Source organism: Diceros bicornis, chromosome 17 (genome assembly GCF_020826845.1).
Source record: "Diceros bicornis minor isolate mBicDic1 chromosome 17, mDicBic1.mat.cur, whole genome shotgun sequence".
In the NCBI taxonomy this organism is placed as follows: Eukaryota; Metazoa; Chordata; class Mammalia; order Perissodactyla; family Rhinocerotidae; genus Diceros; species Diceros bicornis.
The window spans coordinates 2,656,162-2,678,149 of NC_080756.1; positions in this window are offsets into that span (position 1 = coordinate 2,656,162).

Consider the following 21,988-nt stretch of genomic DNA (forward strand, 5'->3'; position numbering starts at 1 on the left):
AGAGTTTTTGAAAACTGTTTTCGTGGCTGTAGTACATTACACAGTTTGTCTTTCTTTTCTCTTTTGACAGTTTTATTATTAAGTAAGCCTGAGAATCAGGTGAGGAGATGCTTGCGTGTGTGTAAACAAGAGATGAATGAAATTTCATCCCAATAGGGTAAGTCCTGCTTCGAATGATGATAATAGCTATTAATTGGGAGCCTAACATGTGTCAGACAATCTTTAAACACAGTAGTGTCTTTAACGCACACAGCAACCCTATGAGTTACGGTTATTTCCATTTTTCACGATGAATAAGCTGGTGTTCAGAGATGTTTACCAACCTGCTCAAGCTCACACAGTAAGTGGCAGAGCTGAGACTCAAACCCCAAACTCTCTGACTAGTCGATTGCTATTCTTCCCACGTATCGTGCTTGACACAGGAGGCACCTACTCACGGTGATTCTTAACGGTGTCAAAACATCTTCCTCTTTCGGGATGCCACGTGTCTGTAATTATTACCTGTAGAGTTTGTCTTTGAGTCTTAGGCCAGATTAAGGCTTTGTTTGTGTAGAGCAACACAATAGTCCAAGCTCGGCTTCCCGGACTGGCAGCATTTCCTGGGAAGTCAGTAACTGGACAAAAGCGAGTCATCTGGAATAAAAAAACAGTGAAGTGAGAGGGCATTTGATGCTTTGTCTTTTCAAGTGCAACTAATTATGCAATTTGAACTCTGAGTAGAAAGAAACAAATGAAAATGTTATTTCGCTTTTCAAACTATGTTGAATTATTATGCTAGAATTTTCACCTTCAGGCAGGAATGGCTGAGCCCTGTGGGAGAGCTGCAGGTGCAGAGGATCCCGGGTTTCATCAGGTGACACAGGAACCAAGGTGGTGTTTTGAGTGGAGGAGAATGGCGATGTAAGAGAAGTGTTAGCTGGTTTCTAGTCAATCTCCTTTCCTATGCACACAGGAAATTATAAAGTTAAGATGTTAAAACCAAAAAGCAATTTATCTATCTGGCTTTTTTGTTCAAGTGCTGTTATACTCAGAAGCAGGCGAAATAGCAGACGAGGAGCCAGGTTTGCTGAGATGGGCGTTGAAACACCTGAATTTCTCTGTAGTTCCATGTGCTGGGAAGAGTGTGAACAGAGCAGCGTGGTTTCTGCCCTCACGAAGCTGATAATCTGGACACAAAAAGACACAGTGATTTCATATAATGGTATGTGAGGACTTTTAAAGAGGCATCACAGTCAAAGAAAATTCAGCAACTCAGAGGGAGAAAACTTGCCTCCAAAAGGCCCCTGGAGCCAGCGCAAGGCTGGGCGTGTTCAGAGGGAATGTGGGAAGACAAGACCAGGGAGAGGAGAATAAGGGCTCCAGTGGAGTTTCAACCAGTTAAAGGTCACAACTCCATAGGAGACTGTGCTGCTCTAATGGGACTATTGCTGCTATTACATGATGAAGAATGCCTGCGCCCTGAGGGCTCCAATTGGAATGGGCTGTGTAGTGGTTTAATGCAAACTATCCTTTATTCCTTGGTGACTTGAGACAGGTGTCTACGAATTATAGCAGCCAACCACATCCATTTTCCGTGAAGAGGCTTTCATAGTAATTAAAAAATATATCTTATTTATGTTATTGAGGTGAAATTAACATAACATAAAATTAACCATTTGAAAGCGAACATTTCAGTGGCATTTAGTATATTCACAATGTTGTGCAACCATCATCTCTCTTTAGTTCCTAACATTTTCATCACTCCAGAAGGAAACCCCATACCTGTCAAGTAATTGTTCCTCGTTCTCCCTCCCGCTGCCCTTGGTAACTACCAATCTTTGTTCTGTCTCTATGGATTTACCTATTCTGAATATTTATTATAAATGGAATCATATAATATATAATCATTTGTGTCTGACTTCTTTCACTTAGCATGTCTTCAAGGTTCATCCATGTTGTAGCATGTGTCAGTGCGTCATTTCTTTTTATGGATGGGTAATATTCCATTACCTGTATATACCACATTTTGTTTATCATTTATCTGTTAATAGATAACATTTGGGCTGTTTCTACCTTTTAGCTATTGTAATAGTGTTTCTATGAACATGTGCTGTCTTAGTTCATTTGGGCTGCTATACCAAAATACCACAGACTGGGTAGCCTATGAACAGCAGACATTTATTGCTCTCAGTTGTGGAGGCTGGAAGTCCAAGATCAGGGGGCGAGCATAGTTGGGTGAGGGCCCTCTTTTGGGTCACAGACTTCTTGTTGTGTCCTCACTTGGTGAAAGGGGCTAGGGAGCTCTGTGGGGTCTCTTTTATAAGAACACTATCCCCTTCATGAGGGCTCCACACTCACGACCTGATCACCTCCTAAGGGCCCCACCTTTTAACGTCATCACATTGGGTGTTAGGATTCCAACATGTGATTCTGGAGGGACACAAACATTCAGACCACACCATGTGTGTGCCTGTACCTGTTTGAACACTTGTTTTCAATTCTTTTGAGTATATACCTAGGCGTAGAATTACTGGGTCATATGATAATTTTATGCTGAACTTTTTGAGGAACCACCCAAACTATTTTCCACCGTTGCTGAACCATTTTACATTCCCACCAGCAGTGCATGAGGGTTTCAATTTCTCCACATCCTTGCCAACATTTGTTATTTTCTATTTTTGTGGTCATAACCATCCTAATGGGTATGACGTGGTACCTCATTGTGGTTTTGATTTACATTTCTCTAATGATAAGCATCTTTGTGTGTGCTTGTTGGCCATCTGTGTGCCTTCTTTGGAGAAATGAGAAATGTCTATTCAAGTCCTTTGTCCATTTTTTAATTGTGTTATTTTGTTGTTGAGTTGGCATGCTAATTTTTGAACCATGTAGTTCAGCTGTGTCATGAGGCAAATCCAATACCCACAGCAGTCTTGAAGGTGGGGTGTGGGCAGGGAGAAGAGAAAGCAAAGGGCCCAGGAGAGGTGGATGGTGAGGCGGAGCTAACGAGTGCTAATACACAGCCTTATCTTCCTCAGTAACTTAGACATCAAAATTTATCTTCTCTGATAACTCAGAAGAGGAAATGATAGCTTTGGCATGGCGCTTTGATGGATGTGCATTTCTAGAATCTGTGACCCTAACTTCATTCTTACTGCCATTATCTAGCTCCACAATCAAGTGCTACCATTTTTGAGCGCACCTCACACACATTATCTTACTTAAACTTCATAGCTGTGCTAGGCTGGTGCTATTTCCTGATTTTACAGATTAGAAGAGTTGAAGCTTGGGGAGATTGAGTAACTGGTTCAAGATCACAGCCAGAAGGAGGCTGCATGAGTAGACATTCCATCCTCACGACTCATGCCCTTCTTGTCACTTCTTTGCATTATTGCTCTGGTCTCCTAATCCCTCTCCCTTTCTTCAGTGTTACCTTCCTCTGTCGGTCCTTTACACTGCCGACATTGGTAGTTTTTCTAAAATGTAAATCTCATCTTGCCACATCTTTGTTCAGTCTTTTAAGGGCTTGTCATCCTTCAAGATCCCCTCTTCCCTCTCAAGTTATCATCTTTTGCTCCTCATTTGTACCCTACTTTACAGTCATGTCAAACTACTCCCAATTTCTGGAATCTGTCAAGCTGTTTCATAATCTTGTGCTCAAAGCATAGAGTTCCTTCTGCCTGGAATGCATTCAAGACTCCCCACTCCCCGCCCCCCCCGCCCCAGTACTACATTATGAGCTTTCCCCTATGCTGTAAAATGCACAAATATTGGCAAATTAGGCAATCAGAGGAAAGAAAGAGAGGAAGCCGTCATTATTCACATACCTCACCTTGACTTCCTGGAATACCCAAAAGAATCAACTGAAAAACTAAGACCGCTTAGTAGTCACATACAAGATTTTAAAAAGTCAATAGATCTCCCAATCACCAGTAGTAACCAGTTAGAAAATGTAATGGAAAAAAGGATCTTACTCACAACAGCATCAAAAACTGTAAAATACCTAGGAACAAACTTAATAAAAATATGTAAATCCATGTTTTAAAAACTTTCTCAAATGAAGTTATTGAAGGAGAGAAAAATAACATCTGAATCCATGGTGACATACTCCATGTTTCTGCACAGGAAGTTTAATGCGGTGGTTATGAGCCTGAGGTCTGACCGTCCCAGTGTGCCTGCCGTCTCCCCCAGTTCCTTCTCAGGGAAGCTGCTTCACTCCTCCACGGCTTAGCTTCCTTGCTTGTAAAATGAGAGGAATAGTACTAGTTAAGTCATGGGTCAAGTATGAGAATTAAATAAAATGATCTGATTAAATAAAGTGGTCTCTTTAGAACACTCAGCCCAGTGCCAGGCACAGAGTAAACACTTAGTAAGTTATCATACTAAAGATGCCGGTTCTCTTGAAGATGATCTGCACATTTAATGCAATTCCAATTGAGCTTTAGTTTCTGTGTGTGGTTTGTAATTTTATCGAGAGCTCACCATGAGAGGGCTTGTTTCTTGTTTTACATTTGGGAGTCGTGTGTCTTCGGAGCTGTGGGTATCTCCCAGCAGAGGTGTTTTGCCAGCCCCGTCTATGTGTCCCTCTTTCTCTCTCTTGCTTTCATTTTCCCTTCTTTCTTTCTTTTCTTTCTTCTTTCCTGTCTCAAGGTCACAAAGCTATTCTCCTGTGTTAAATCCGAGAGGTTTTATCATTTTACCTTTCACACTTAGATCTATAATTCACCCGGAAATGATTTTGGGGTATGGCGGGAGTTAGGTCAAGTTTTATTTATTTTTTTTCCTATAGCTGTCCAGTTGATTCGGAACCACTTATTGAAAAGACTGTTCTTTCTCCAGTGCTCTGCAGTGCCATCTCGATCATACGTCTGTGAATCTATTTCTGGACTCTCTGTTCCATTGGTCAATTTGCTATCCTTATGCCAATGCTGCACTGTCTTTGGGTTAAGTCTTGATGTCTGCTAGAATAAGTCTCCTTATCTCATTCTTCTTCAAGAGCGTTTGGGTTATTTCTCGCCTTTTCCTTTTCTACATAATTTTAGAATTGGCACGTTAATTTCCACATTGAAAAAGCTGCTGGGATTTTTAATTGGAATTGAACTGAGTCTATAGATCATTTGAGGAAAACTGACATCTTGACAATATTGAGTTTTCCAGTCCTTGAACGTGGTACACTCCTCCATTTATTTAGATCTTCTTTATAAGGTGTTTCAATAACGTTTTATAGTTTTCTGTGTGGAGGTTTTATGCTAATTTCTTACCTCAGAGTTTCTACGCACCCACATACAGTGCAGGCTTCAAGTTCCAGCTTCACAAGCTGATGTTTTTTCTTCCAAGAATGGTCCTGGGTCGTGGCAAGCTTACTTGTGACCAGTCTGGGTTGGTAGACTACGTGCTTCTGATCCTTTTTCACTGATGGCCATTTGACAATCCTGGCTTCTCGAAGAGCTCCGTTCTTGCTCACGCCCTCCTGCGGGAGGGGAGTCTCACCTCCTGCTCTTGCTTGCATGAAAACATAGGCCGCAGACACCTGAGCCCCTAACCCAGACTGACACCCCATCTCGCTTAGCATTCCCTTTGTCTTTCTGGCAGCTGTGGGTTTTCCTCTCCTTTTGAGCTTAGCTATGTATTTACAACATTGTTTTGATCACAGTTGGTGGAGAATTTCTCTTGTTTAGAGTGGGAGGGAGGCTTCAGTGCCGGCTTAGAATGCCATATTTCTGGAAGTCTTCTGCAACACTACTTGTATCCTTGAAAAAAAAGGCCCACTAATAGAAGAATAGTTAAATAAGAGAATGAGGCAGAACTAAACACGGAAACTGTGGAAAGATTTCCAAGTCTTATCACTAAATGGGAAGAAAATTTTCACAATAACATGCATAGAATAATTTAATTTATATAATCACCATGCAAAGCAACTCTCCCTTTAAAATATTTACAGCAGTAGATTTGGAAATCCACACACAGAACTGTCCACAGTGGTACCTCTAACATGAGACTGGGGCAGAAGTAGACAGAGGAGGGAGCCTCTCATGGAGTTTTTGGTATTATTTTGTGTTATGTGATTTGTTTGATTTATTATTTGATTACAAGTAATACAACTTATATTACTTGTGTAATTTAACAGTCAACCATTTCCCCTCCTCACCTCAGGCCCCGAGCCCTTGACAGCTCTCACAGCCTCGCCCTCTCCTCACCTGCTCGCACCTGCGCTCCAGCCACCTGGCTGTCTCTGCGTCCCGTGAGAGGGCTGTTCTCCCTCCCCCGAAGGGCCTTTGCATGTCCTCCTCTGTCCGTAATGTTCCTCCCTCACCTCTTTGCCGAGTTAACTCGAACTCATCCTTCGGCGTCTCTCAATTTCTACAACAGCCCTCAGAGCAGCCTGCCCTGAACTTCAGACCAGGTAATGTCCCCTGTTCTATACTCTCTTAATATCTCGTGTCACTCTTTTGCAACATTTACCACAATTTTAATTAAATAATTAATTTTGGAAGTGGTTGTAAGTGCTGGACAACTCCACAACAGTGGAACGTGGGGGCCGAGGGCTGTCTCATTCCCTGATTAATTCTCGGGGCCTTGCAAAGCACCTTGTACACAATGGGCCTGTGAGAAAACCTCATTGAAGGAATCAGCAAGGAACTGAAGGAGGTTTTCTGGGACTCCTGAGCGGAGTTTCTGATTCCCTGAGTTCCTTCGTGGAAATGTGGGGATCCGAGGCTCCCATGTTGGGAAATACTAATTCCTCTTCTGCTCTGTCTAGGATGGCACAGGTTTGTGCAGGGCGGGTGATGTGGCTCTGCTGTCCCTTATACCCGGAGTGCCTTCTGAGAATACTGTCCCTAAAATGTCTCCTCTAGAATTCCCACTGCCTGTATGTCTGGGAAGGACCTCTGCCCAGGAACGCAGGAGGGACCTAACAGAGCTGTAAGGACTTCAGTAGGAAAGGTGATCATTTCCTGAGCTGAGTGCTGCCTGGGAGACCCTCCCTCTGTCCCCAGGAGCTACTCCCTCTATGCTTGTTTCCAGGCTGCCACCATCCGACATTTCCAACTTCAGATGTGAGCTGGTCCCCTGCTGTCTCACTGGAGTTTCGCCGTTGGACACAGATCCTCATGAGATTGTGCTGAAATTTCATTCCCAGTGACATCAGCAGTGAAACAAACTAAATTGAGCTCTAGAGAATGTACTCAAGACACAGGAACAGAGAGCAAAGTCATTGCTCTGTGGAGCAGAGGCGGAAATCAGTCCCATAAAACTCCTGCCATAGGAAAGCTTGTTTCCAAACTAGATCATAATGGGAATTACCTAAATAGAATTAAGCCCTTATGAAATTTTTAAAAAAAGGACCCATTTATCCATCAGACTAAGAGAAACATTTCATTTCACTGAACTAAAAGGTCAGAACTTTTTGATGTCCCACTACACAGCAACATGCTATACACATGCTCATCAGAACTTGGGGGTGACTTGGCGACCAGAAAGGGCAGCCGTGGTGAAGCTCTTGCCAATGACCCCTCGTGGGAAGCCCTTCTCGCTTCCCCTCTACCACCAGACGTTGCGGCTGTGCACATGGCTCTTTGGAATCTCTACGAAGGGGATCCCATAGGTTAGGATATGCCATCTGTTGTCCGTCGAAGGGCGATTTGCAAGTGAACATTGTCACTTGCAAATTGTTGTCACTTGGAAGCAGAGCCTTCCATTCTCAGAGAAAAGTGATGATAATTGGACTTTATGTATGTTTCCCTTTTTGCGAGACAGACCACAGGATTTGTTTATGACTATCTTCAGCACAAACAGGGAACTTACAGTGCAACTCGGAGGGGAATAGCGTGAAAGTGGTATAAAGCTACTGGGAAATATGTTCCAAATGATCCAGTGGCTTTCAAAGGCCCATTTTCAAAACATGAGAATGATGCTGCATGGCTGTTTTTTTGGTAGCGGGCGGGGTGTTGCTGTGCCGACCACATGTTCTCGCCCTGCGACCAGCTGCTCGTTATTTGTCGGAAGAACAGCTGGGTGGGACCAGGGCCGCCGTCTCTGGCTGTGGAAGAAGGGTGTCTCTGTGAGAAACTCACAAGTTTGTAGAAAGGTCAAGCAGGCAGGTTGGCTCCTCAGCAGCACCCTAACCCTGACCTCAACCTCAGTGCTAATTTTGGTTTCCAAGTAAGATAGTCGACATGAGTGATCCAAGGAGACAGGGTTCAAGGGCATTCACATCACCCCTTAAGTGGGTACCAAACACTTCACTACCCTTCTTTCCTCTCTGGGCCACATCTGAACCCTACGTCATCCCCATCAGTCAGAACAGGCCAGGTGTGCTGCTGCAACAAAAAGCCTAAAATCATCTGGTGTCACCACTGGTGGATGGTGAGAACACGTTTTCTGAGGCAGGAAGAAAAATGCTTCCCTTTCCCTCTGACCTGGAGACAGACAACAGTAGCGATGGCAGCTGCTCTGTCCCCCTGGCTCCTGGAGTGAGGAGATGAGCAGCCCCAGCTGACGTGCAGTGCAGATATGCTTATGCAATTATCAGCCACCAAGATTGAGCAGCATGGCCTGGCTTACCCTGACTAGCCCCACACCTATTGCAGTTTTACAGATGTGCAGGTTGAATAGACGGCCGAGACTCCAGTCCAGGGCCAAGGGAACCGTGGATGAGCTCCGTTAACATGTCAGGCTGACTTGCATCTTTGTCTGGCAGAGCCATGAAAGACCATCGATTTTTCCATCAACGACTGGGTCTTCAGTCTGAAGAGGTAATTTTGATCCCACACGTCCCTGGGAATGAATTTGGTCTTTTGCAAAGAGAGCAAAATAACGTTTTTCACTTTAGCATTGTAGGTAGGGTGACCAACCATCCATTTGCCCAGGACTGGGAGATTTCCCAGGACACGGGACGATCAGTGTTAAACCAGGAAAGTCCCAGGCTCACGAGGACGAGTTGGTCACCCTAATTGCCAAGGTGTCTCTCCTAGAAGTGCCTAAGAATTATGCAGCGTAAACTCCTATTGGACCTTGTAATTCTTTCCATCGTCATATTTATTACATTGTGTTGTAAATGACTCAGACTGTTGAGTGTCTCTCTGCCCACAAAACCCTGAACTCTGGAGACCAAGACTGTTTCTTTTTCACTTTATATTCCCAATACCTCGTATGGCACCATACTCAAAAGAGCACAATAAATATTTATTGAGTGGACGGATGAATGCTGTTTCTTTGTTGTTTGTCATTCCAAAAACTGGTGTGAAGTGATTGGTTTTTTCTCCTCTGAGGATCATTTCTGCCTAGATACTAGTTTAACTATAAAGGAAGGTAGGACTCTTCCTTGACTACGGCTACAAGCTTGGGTGAGGCTTTCAGTGTGACCCATAGTGTAAAATTACAGAAACCCGGCATGGAGCTTCAGCATAAACTGATTCCTTACTAGACTGAATCAACAATGGAATCTCCTTGTTTGGCATTTGTTTAAAGACAGAAGGTCATGGGACAAATGGTGGGTCTTTGAGGCTGTGGAAACGTGTTATAAATTTGGTTTAGCTGTTTCTGGTAACTGGGATTATGGTGACTGAAGACCCAGGCTTCCCAACTCTTGCTCCGTCCTTGGGAATGCAGAACAACGTGCCCTCCAAAACCAGAAACAGGAAGAAAATCTCCGTGGGCAGCCTCATGATGGATACTTTCATGCCCAGTTCAGGACAGCAAACAACGGACCGAGAAACTTGCTCTGGAGAGTTAGATCCAGGTCCCATCCAGCAGAGTGTTTTCATAACTGGCCCATGAGGTGTGCTGAGAAAGAATTTAGTGGTTCTTGACTCCGCTTATGGACTAAATCCTCAGGCATCTTTGTTTTCATTAACCACCCATAGTGAGTCTCTTCTAAGTGAGTAAGCTTTTCTGAGAAGTGATTTGCATTCTAGGAGGAGGCCCTGTGGAAGGGTGGGAAGATCACTGAACTTGTATTAAGAGGACTTTAAAAAAAAAATCTCCACCCTCAGTTTCCTCATCTGTAAAATGGGTTTAATAATATCTACCTTTCTTGCCTCATAAGACAGCTTGTGAGGTCAAAGGAGATTAAGTCAGTGAAAATAGTTTGATGATTGTAAAATGTGGAATGGATGTAAGATAATATATAATTTCTACTTATATTAATTCGCCCGATTCTTTCCATCCTATAACAAAACTTACCTCAGTTTGCCTTCTGCTTGAGGGCTTCCTTTTATTAGTCCCCATATTTTCCTCATTGCAGGAAGGGAATAGGATTTGCTATGTGCATCCTCTATAACAGATTTGTGACACGGGTACCATTATCTTAATTTTACATACAAGTCCTAGTTCATAGCGGTTCACATCCATGGTCGTGCAGCTAGACCTTAGGTTTAAACTCAAGAGTGCCCAAGAAATTGCCATCACACTGCACTGTCTTCCAAGTTTTAAAGAGTTTCCCTTCGTTTTTTTGGATCTTGGGTTTGGTGTACAAGGTCACCTTGGCTTGATCACAACATTGTGATTTTCTGGATTTTGATTATAGTCCCTCATTTTGTCACTCCAGGCTGAAACGCCCTGCTCCTTATTCTGCGGTCCTCCGTCTCCTGGATTTGTAGGTGCTTTTACGTGGACCTTCCTTGAGACGCAACAGCTAGAGCTGCGTGTCACATCCCAGGTGCAGGCCGTCCAGGGCTGGGCGCCAGGGCAGGACCGTGTTTCCTGATGGATTGCCAGCACTCATCACAACACCCACGCTGTCATCCGCTGTTTTGGCTGAAGTGGGCAGTTCCAGCGGAACATCCTCCGGCTATAGCCAGCAACCACGTGGCCAGCCTTTAGGGGACACGCAGTCTTGAGGCCTCTGAAGTCCTTTCATTTATTGATTCAGCAAGTATTTAAGAGGCACTGAGCCTGTGCCAGTCTCTGTTGCTGTGGGTAGGGCAGAGAAGAAAACACCCACGTCTCTGTCTGCATGGAGCATATTGAGTGGTGCGGAGAGACAGTTGACAAAAACGTGTGACACATCAGGCGGTAAGTGCTCCGTAGAGAAATAAAGCCAGGTGAAGTGATGGAGGGAGACCAACAGAGGGCTTGCCTTTTTACGTAGGATGGTCGGTGACATCTCTGATAAGGTGACATTTGAGCAGAAACTTAAAAGAAGTAAAGGTTATCTCAGGGAAGAACAATCCAGGCAGAAAGAACAGCAAGTGCAAAGGTCGTGGGGAAGCTACGTGCCGTGTCTGAGGTACGCCGGTCTCGTTGGAGCCAAGGGAGAGAGAGGGGATTGGGGAGATGAGAGGAGCGGTAAGGTCAGAGCTTCAAGGTCAAGGAAGGGCAGATCATGCATGGTCTTGTAAGTTATGGTGAAGGACCTTCGGTTTTATTCTGTGTGAAATAGGAAGGCATTGGAGTATTATGAGCAAAGAACTGGCCTGATCAGTTTTAAGAAACTCACTGTGTCTCTCTGTGGAGAAGAGATTGTGGGGAAGGAATGGTAGAGGCAGGGGGCCAGGTGGTCAGCTATTGTAACCATCCGGGTGAGGGACTCAGATGGGGGGATGGGGAGGTGAGGGCAAAATGTCATTGGATCCTGAATATAGATTGGACAGGAGAGAAAGAGGGAGTCAATGGTGACTGCAAGGTATTCAGCTTGAGAAATTGCAAAACTTGGATGAATGGGGTTGCTTTCTATTGAGATGAGGAATACCAGGGGAGGCATGTTTTGTGTGTGGTGGTAGGGAATTAGGAGTTCTATTTTGTATATGTTAAGTCTGGATACTTCCAAGAAAGGATTTCCAGTAGGCAGCTAGATATGAGTGTGAGGTGTTCAGAGGAGAGCTTGGGGCTGGAGATATAAGTTTGGGATCTTAGAAGCCCTGGGGCTACAGGAGATCCCCTGGATAGATAGATAAATCGATAAGACCGAGGTCAGAGCACTGGACCCTGGAGCACGCCAACGGACCATGTAGAGCTTGGGGGGAGAGAGGGAAGCAGTAAAGGGGGGCAGTCACTTCCAGCTGTTTTGGTGACTGTGTGGCAGCAGCTACTGTAAATACTGTAAATACTAGCTTCATATATTGCAGATCTGCTCCCAAAGTGGGGGCCACTAGGAAATATTTATGCTTGTGCATGTGGCCGCTATACGGGATCATTGTGAAAAAGCACAAAAAAGACTCCTTTCTTATCATTAAAAAATCTGCAGGAGATTGGCCAGTCACTGCCAGGGTGGAAAATTAGGTTGAATTGGCTTAGATTAGAAAGAAATTTGCTTAACTGAGTAGAAAGCAAAGAGATCGTATATTCCTGATAATATAAGCATATCTGTAATATGAGAGAAACAAGAAACTCCTGATACTGTGGATATACAAACCATGAGCACATGCATTTATAAATTCACAAGACCAGACACAATAGAATGCATATTAACAAAATCATCTATACAATACATATAAATAAAATTTGGGCTTTGGAACTCTTTTTTTCCTCTCTGATTGCAGTTGGGGTTTAGTTTCCTAGGCCGCCCCGTAGAAAGCTTATTTAACCCATGACATATCTCAGGTGTGGATCTAATTGTCCAATTTTCAGCCATGTTGTTGAGTTTTCTTCAGTTGCAATTCTGGACAGCAGCAATGACCTCATCTGCTGGACAACCAAAGCCATGTATGCAAGAGGAGTGAAATATTAATAGACTTTTAAAAAACATTTTCTACTTTTATCCTGTGGACCCCTGCGCACCCCCCAAGCCCACCACTACCCCCTCCCATCCCTAACTGGGCTAGAGGGAGGGGGCAGGGAAGCTGAGCCAGAGAACAAAGGTGTCAGATTCTTGGTTACCTTAGAAGAGTCTTGATCTTTGCATGAGAGAGATTTAGGAGAATAATGGCGGAGATCAGGCTTCTCTGGGCCGGGCCCCAGGAGGGGGAGCTGGAGAGGAAACGGGCACTGGGACAGTGGTGGGGTGCTGAGAAGGGCCCTACCCTGCACCTCTACCTCCTTGTTTCCAAAGATGCGAGGAGCGAACTGTTGTGACTTGTCCAGACATCAGTATCCTCAGGCCCCATCTGCTGAGTCTTAGGAGAAGCTCACTGCTCCCTCTGCCTGGGTTTCAGAGGAGGGACTCTGGGACGTCTGTCATCACGGGGACCACCAGGACTGTCCAGGGGGCCACAGCGCTGGGGAGGGAGCGGGGGCCTTGGTGCAGGAAGCACTGCAGCCTTGAGCGCTTCTCTGGGAGCACAGTCTTCTGGAGATGCTCTTCTCACCCCCTTCCCGGCGGCAGGGTGGTAGGACGGGTTGAGGTTGCCTTTATTTGGGAGAGGCTGCGGCTCTTGGCCAGCCTAGTGGGGCCTCTTTTTGGATGTCTTCATCTTCATCCTTTCATGCTTTTTCTTGGGGAGCCTTCTTTGTGCCCACGAATGTAGATTTAATATCCGTTCTTTGTGTTCCAATACGACCTCTGTTACGGCGTTTACCTCACTGTACCCTCGGCCTGTCCGCCTCACCTGCGAGACCGCGAGCCATTTGAGAACAAAGACCAAGTTGTCTTCGTATTTCCCAGAATCCGGGATAGTGCCTGGGTCATGGTAGGCAATCGATAATGATTTGTTTCATTACAGAGGAAGCAAATGGGTTCACTCTCTAAGACTGGAGGGCTGTCACCCGGTGTGAGTAGCTGGAGCAGGAGAGGAGGGTGACTTGGCTTAAGCAATAAACCGTTTCTGTTCAGCAGAGTTAAACAGCGACAACTGGAACCACCTACAGTGTGTCTTCTCGTCTTTCCTCTGCCTCCATTCCTTCAAACAACAGAGTGAGGCCTGTTTTCTCCAGAAAGGCTTGCTGATTATCCATCCTACAACCTGCTAGGCAGTCTCCTTCTTCCTAAGACATTTCCTGTTATCACTTTGCAGCCATAAACACATGTTCCTAGATTTCATAGTCAGGCCCATTTTTTTTGCCGTATTGTGTTCTTAGAAATCACGTCTTCCATAAAATGGAACGTTTTCTCCTCCAGGGATAATGTTGTAATTAAGGGATGACCAAGGACTCGGTCTCAAGTAAAATATAGTCACGATCAGTAACATGTCAAAAAGACGACACTTCAACTGCCATCCTCTAAGATTATGTCACATGGTAAAACCAGGCCCCACGTCCTGTAGAATAGTTGTAAACACGCACTGATTATCCCAGGATACCTAGATTGTGTAAAATCTACGTAAAGACATAAAATGAAGCCCTACTTTACCACACATTTTTCCCTAAAATTAATGTACACATTAAAATGAATATTTTCAACACGTGAATGAACAACAATTTGTTCTGCTTTTAAATTACAAATCGAATGTTGGAGGATTATTTATGTAGTTTAGGCTTTTTAAAAAGTCAGCAGGTTACAAGGCCCATCGCTCTGCCTTTCACAGAGCGTCCTCTCCAACGCAGAGCTTTCCAAGTAATCAGTTGATCCTGCAGCTGCACCCAAGTTAGTGAGCTTGAGAAATGTTTCCTGTAGTTTATGACAATGGGTGTATTTCTTTCCCCTTCAGAAAAGCTGACCCATATTTCTAACCTTCCTCCTCTCCTTTTCCCTCTCTTTATTTAAAGCTGAAGGCACAGCTGCTGGGTAGAAGACCAAAGCAGAGCTAGGGAGAGACACGAAATGGCCTTAAATCACTCAAGCTCCTCTTCCTTCTGTGAATGATTTTTCCTTGATTTAATTTTTATTGTAAAAACAATAAAACAATTGCTGATTGTGAGTAAACTCCCAAAAAAAAGAGCTTCAAAACATCTGTGACATGATTTCTAAGAGTTCTGACTGTCCTTTCTTAAAGTTCAATAAAACAATTCCATCAATGTTTATTGAAGGCCTGTTGTGCCCCAGGCCTGATGTGGGGCTCAGGGGATGCTGAGACGAAGGCAACACAGCACGGCCTTCGAGGAGTCCAGCTGCGGTGTGGGTGTTAAGAAAGCAGCACGTTAGCCTCGTCACGGGAACTTCTTGTAAGATGACATCGGACGTTGGGGCCCCTCTCTGGAGAATTTTGGTCATATGACCAGTGGATTTGTATTGATCCTGATCTACAATCACGCCTGGTGAGAGGAAGGACATTTAGAAACTGTTTAACAAGAAGCCTCTGTGCTTTCTAGTGGGATTTGAATATTGAAATTTGCTTCATGTTTAATTAAGAAAAATCTCATAATCCCATTGAAAACATAAATACGATTATCATAATGTTTGGTAAAGCCTGATGTTACAGACAATAGGGAATCCAATTAAGGAAGTACAAGGGTGAGATAGTAGTGTTGAAGAAATGATCCCCTTAGCCTTGAAGTGTGGAACATATTGAGTAATCGTTCAAAGAAGAACCAAATTGGATGGCCCGGCCTGGATTTACATGCTTTAGCTATTATTTCTCTCAGAACTTCCATGAGTTTTTTCAGGAGACAGCCAGTTCCACACTTCCATGAAAATAATACATGACTGTGTGCGTGGTAGTGTCTGGGAGACATGAGCAGCACCAGGGAGAACGTTATTTCCAAATAATCTGTCAAAAAACCAAGATGTGCAAGCAAGAATGAGCGAGTGCATGCAGAGGCCGATGATTACATCTGATTTTGTTTGTCTGGAAATTTGTTGCTGTGTGGCAGACTTATCCACCTTTATTGACTTATAAAATAATTCTTGAGTGACTTTTCATAAGGAAGAATCCAATCAGAAAAAAGACCCGAAGGTTTTCTTCTTCTCAGAGGCTACATAGCCCTGTGTTTGGAACAATTACTCTCGGCTGCTTTTCTACATATTTTGCATAGAATGCATTTCTAAAAATAAAGTATGACCTCAGTGGAAAATTAGCAAAAACATGAGTTGTATCCATAAGCATAATGCTTTAGAAGTCAAAATACATACAAATGATCAAGAAGGAGCCCTGAGACCTAGCACCGCCCTCGCGTCTCCATTGTAATCCCTTCCTACCTGCTCTGCTGTCCTGTCTCTCCTCCCTCCAGTTCAGCCTTCACATGGCCTCCCAGGTTATTCAAACTGGGCAGAGCTCTCCCTTACTAGACCCCCGTTAGTGACTCCCTTTTTTATTCGGAGGAAGGCCAGACTCTACCACGGCACATGAGATCTCTATGATCTGGTTTTTGAGGTGCATCCTCCACCATCACCCAGCACACACCCTATGTTCTCACCACCCTGCATCCTTCATGGAGCGTGCCTTATATGTATCTTCATGCTTTTGCATATAATATACCTTCTGCCTGGAAAGCAGTTCAAATATCACCTCTTTGGTGCAATCTTTTCCAATTTCTCCAAGAACAGAAGAGATCCTTCTCTGTGTAATGGATTTTCATTACAGCACTTGTCAAAATGCTTCATCCATGTTTGTCAACATGGAACTCTTTCTTTTTATGTCTTGGTTTCCACTAAGACCCCCAAAGTTTGAGGTGGAAAAAATAGGTGCCCAGTACTACCATATTTCAAAGTGGGATGCTAGACCACATGTACTGGGCTTGCAAAGTAGATGCTCTAAAGCTGATTTGTGAACTCATGGTCTACTTCTGGGATACATGAGAGTTGAAGGGTCTGTGGGAGATGGGTGGTTTCCTCCAAGAGCACTGACGATGTGTGCTGTGTTTCTCTCCCCCAGCCCACAATGAAGAGAGGGAGGGAGGGACTTCCCTCTCAACTCAAGCAAGAGGGCCTCAACAGGACCACTCAAGAGAAACACAGAAATCCCGCGGGGTTTGAGGGCAAAGGGATAGCTATCATTGCCTGAGAATACTGAGGGCGAGAGATTGGGGCTGCAGCCATCTGCCTGCAGGCAGAGCAGAGGGAGCGGGTCTTCATGGGGAACAAGCTGCACTTGCATCCGTGATGACTGGCTAGGGTGTGAGTGTTTCTCATCGACCAGATGTGGGACTCACAGGAGCAAAATAGCCTGGAGCCGTTTCTGAATCCTGCCCAAGAAAATATCCAGAAAAGAGCAGTGACTTCGGTAGCGGAGGTGTGACTCTGGACCGCCAGAGGCAGCGAGAGGAATCTGAAGCCAGAAGAGAGGCATTGCCCAGGTCAAGGGGACTATTCAGAAGGCTCCAGTGGGGCTACCTCTGAGGATCCCACGAAGCAACCCCAGCACAGGACAGTCAACTCTTAACCTACCAAGGCCGGAGAGCACTGCTGCCGGATTACAAGAGCACTGGAGAGCTAAGAAACCTCCTACTGCTTCTCTCTTTCCCCTCCGAACCTGGGGGAGCCAGAGGCAGTGTTGGGAGAGGGCAGAAGAGGAGGAGAAGCACGAGGCAGGGAGATGGAGGATAAGCTCGCCATGCCCCCTTCTTCCCACTGCTTGCCCCCAGCCCAGGGGGTTGAGAAGCTTTACCTTTGAATGAGGTTCAATTATTGAACTAAAACCAGACTGTTCTTGTGACCAACAGAGACAGAGGGACTTCACACTAAGAGTGTTCAAAAGGCTTATGGAATCTGCCCGAGATTTCATCCACCTCCCCGGGGGAAGATAGAGGCCACAGTACAGAGTCAGCCAACCTGTGGAAATAGAGTCCCCACTCCAGCCTTAGTGGGGAGACCTGCCTGTTCAACGTACCAGTTCTATTTGTTTATGAATTTGTTGCCTGCTTTGTTCTGAGAGTTTCTTGGGGAAAGAGACCATATGTTATATTTATCTTGATAAATCAGTACCTGCCACATGGAAAATTTTGTTGAATAAATAAATGAACAAATTAATTGATAAATGGGGGGTCATATGTGTAGCGATTTAGGGTCCAAACTTGGGCTTTGCTACTTAGTTGTGAGTACTTTGGCCAGTCAACCATATAAACCTGGATTTACTTACCTTTTAAAGCATTTTAAAGTACAAAATAGCACTTATCTCATAGGATTTATTTGAGGATTAGAAGCGAGGTAATGCATGTATAATGCTTAGCGCGGTGGCAGGTACACAGGGAACGTTCAATAAACGAGAGTTGTAATGGCGTCGCTGTCATGGCTGCTGTTGGGGTCGGAGGTGCACGGATTACTAGGCACTGACCACCCTTCGCCCCAGTCGAGCCTGGCGTCCTTGATCTCCATAGTGTATCCTTGCCCCCAGCTGGGCCTGGTGACGTTGGTGCCCGGGGCCCGCTGCCTCACCTCCTCAAGGAGGAAGCTGGGTTTTCTGCCAGGTTGGAAGGGGCAGTTGCCCTGCTCCCTTGGGTGGAGCAGAGCCTGTCTGGGGACAAACTGCTTTTACGTGGACACTCAGCCAAGCCTCCTGTTTCAGCCCCTGAGCCCCACCTTCAGAGGTATGGCGGACCTCCACTTCTAAGCCTTCTGGGACGCTATAGTGCAGACCAGCTTACTTCTGAGTGTCTTCCAAAGTTGTTTCTCACTTCCTTGGCTATGCTCTCAGTCACCACTGTCTTTCCAGCTTCTAGTATTCCGTCCCGTCGCCTTTGCTTCCTCTCTGTCCTTGTGTATTTACACCTTACGCAAAATCTTTTTCCCATCACTTGGGCAGAAAGCAGGGGAGATTGGGAGAAATCTGCGATAAATATGAGTGTTCACTCTGCTATGTATAACTTGAAGTAGGAGTAAATTTTATAATATGAAAAAATAATTATGGTTGTAAAAAAGAATTGGAGATATAAAATGTAAATATCTATGTTTTTGTACATGTAAACTTGATAATACAAAGCAATGTATGCTATGTTGTAAAATAAACTATGTAGACAACAAGTGCTTCAGCATTTTGATAAAATCTTGATCGCTAGGGATGAGGTTATCAGAGAAGTCTTCATGGCACAGGTGGCCATTTTCCTGGACTCTGAATAATGGGAAGAGTTTGAATTTCTTAAGGGAGTAGGTCTCTACTCCTTAACTCATTTCTTTATTAGCAATCGTGTGTAAATCAGGGTATTCTCTACTGTAGTAGCCATTGCTTTGGGCTCAACATGTTTTTTCCTTGTTATCCTTTCTTTAGATGAGAGACGAATTCTCACTTGGAGAGAATGAAGCCAGCACAGCAGAGGGAAGCAGAGCCTGGAGACAGAGAGGGCCGACGACAAGACTTGAGTTGGATCCAGCTACATCTAAAGCCAGAACGCCCCTGGACTTCAAAGTTGCAGGAGACAATAAATTCCCCTTTTTTTTTTCTTAAGTTAGTTTTAGTTGGGTTTCAGTCACTTGCACCAGAAAAAGTCCCAACTAATATGAAGGAGTAAAATTCTTCTGAGTGTTAGAAGAACACCACAGTGGGTAGACCTCAATTTACAGTCTCCCTTGAAATGACGATTTGCAGGTCGTTTCTCATTAAGCTTCTTGGTGGTGCGTAATTCCTACTCTTTGACTCATGGCAGTGTGGGAACAGACGGGTGTCTGCATTTTCCCTGTGGAACCTATTATTTTTCCCATAACCGATGAATTATTTGTAAGCAAAAATTAAAGATAAAAATCAATTCCCATCATATTAAAACCATGTGGTGAGCCTGTCCCTAGTGTCATGAGAGCTGCGGAGTAATTCATCGATAGATGCCGATGGAAGGCAGAGCCCACCAATCCCCAGGATTCAGGGTTAGGGGGAACAGAGTTTCATGCCGGTAGATTTGCTGCAGCAGCCGGGGCAGAGACAGCAAATCTCTAGGTGACCCGGCAAATTATGTCATAGCAGCTAATTCATCAATAAGCACACACTATAGGTCTACTAGTGTTCTGAGTGCTTCTTATGTGTTACCACAAACCTGCTGAAGTCCTGCTGTGGTCATCATCCCCATTTTCCAGATGAGGAAAGTTCAGGCACAGAGCGGTTCAGCCAGGATGGGCGCCCAGGCGGTCTGGGGCTGTTTGGCGCTCTAACCACTGCACCACACCCTCTTGGTGATTAGTCAGCTCACAGAAGCACCTTTGTTGTGGCAGCAAGTCTCAGGTCCCCACTGACAGAGCAAAGAGAGTGGGGTTTGGGGCAAGAGACAAAATTACCCAGATAGTCAGGAAAGGCGATAAAATCAATTTCTGCATGAAATGCATTCCTCCATTTGCTTTAGTTGTGGTGAACTTTTCTTGTGAGGTTTTAAATATTGTTAGGAAAACAAAAAAGAGGCTTAATTACTATGACATTTCCAAGGTTACCTCTCTTTGTGATATTAAAAGAGTTTTATCCACTCCTGCTATTAATGAGACAGACTCTGTTCATCACTGGCTTGCATCTGCCCCACCGCTGTCCCTGCACTCCCCACCCCTTCTTTGCTCCAGATCCTGGTTATGTGCAGGCGTCATCATGTGTCCGTGGCTCCCAAGGATGGTGAGCATGGGGAAGTCCTGGCAATGGCCTATAAGGCCCTAAACCATCGGGCCCCTCCAACACCTCCCTGAGCCTGTCTCCTACCCCTGTCTCCCTGGTTCACTCTGCTCCAGCCGCGCGAGCCTCCTCGCTGGGCCGTGAAGACCCCAGAGCTGTCCTCCTTAGCACTGGCTGTGCCCTCCAGCTGACATGCTTTCCGCTAGATAGCTCCCTGCCTCCCTCAAGACTTGGCTCAAGTGTTGCCTCCCCATGAGGTCCTCAGCCCCCGTATTTAAATCTGCATCCATTTTCTCCTACCACATTCCTGGTCCCTCTTACTGTGCTCTGCTTTTTCTTTTATCAATGGCACTTGTCGGTTTCTAACACACTATTTATCTAACTTATTTATTATGTGTATTTATTGTTGTCTCTGCATTCCTGCTGGACTGTGTACTTCATGAGGACAGGGACCCTTGTGCGTTTTGTCCGTTGGTGTATCTCATGTGCCTAGAAAAGTGCATAGTACATAACAGCCACAAAATAAATATTTGTTGAGTGAATGAACAAATGAATGAATGCTGGGGGCTTCTGGGAAATATTTTCCTCCTGATAAGAGGAAGAAAGAAAGTCGAAACTCTCTGCTCCCTCCACAGCCTCTTTTCTGCCCTTGAGAGCTGTTGGGAGAGGATCTGATGTTTGAGCTGCTGGAGCCTCTCCCCCCGAGGAAGAGCCTAAGAGAACTCCAGCCCCAGAGCCTGGCCTTTGCTGGACTACTGAACCAACCCTAGCAAAAAATGTCTCCAGATGTCTTGCTTGTGAAAAACATTAAATCCTTCCTTTTAAAGCCACTATTAGTTAGGCATGTTCTTACTTGCAGCCAAAAGCATCCTCAACTGGGCCAATAATTTATTAAGTAGCGTGGTGTAATAAGAAAGATAGTTGGTCTTTGTCTTTGGTTCCTGGCCCAGAGCTCCTAAAACCCTTGGAATTTCCTGAGTGATAAGGGTGAGAGGAATGTCTTTTGTTCTAGTGAGGCAACTGAAACCAGGGGTTATAGTGTCACAGAGCTGTCTCGTTCTGTGGATCAGTATCATCAGCTTCCTAAAGAACCCTTCCTAAAATGGACGGTGAGAGTGACTAATTGGGGCAATACCTTTGGCTTTGAATGTGACAGAGGGGAAGAGCACGTGTGGGGATAGCCAGGTGAAGAAGAGGAGGCTGGGAGGAAGACGCTCCAGGCAGAGGCAATGACATGGGCAACTAACTTAAAATATACATTGAGTGCTTCCTGCACCTGGCACAGTACCGAGACTTTAACTGCAGGATTTAAAGTGCTGTTTGTGATAACCGTATAAGTAGGTACTGTTAACATTCCAGTTTACAGATGAGGAAACTGAGGATTGAAAAGGTTAAGTGAATTGCCTAAAATCGTAGCTTAAAATTGGTGGCTCTATGATTCAAACCAATTTGAGGGCACGCATTAGGTGCCAGACACTGTCCGAGATGCTGGCAGCAATGAACAAAACATACAATTCACGCCTCCCCTGGAGCTAACTTTCTGGTGCTCTCTTACAGAGGTGAATCTGGGGCAGAGACACCCGGCACGTTCAGGGAGACAATGGCTCCCCCATCCCCAAAGGAATCTTGGGCACTTGCTGCCATATTGGGTGGAGATTGATAGGACTGTTGGAACGCCAAGGTTGGCTTTCTGAGAGTGTCTTTGAGCTCTGGGGACATTCATACCACACTTTCAAAAACTG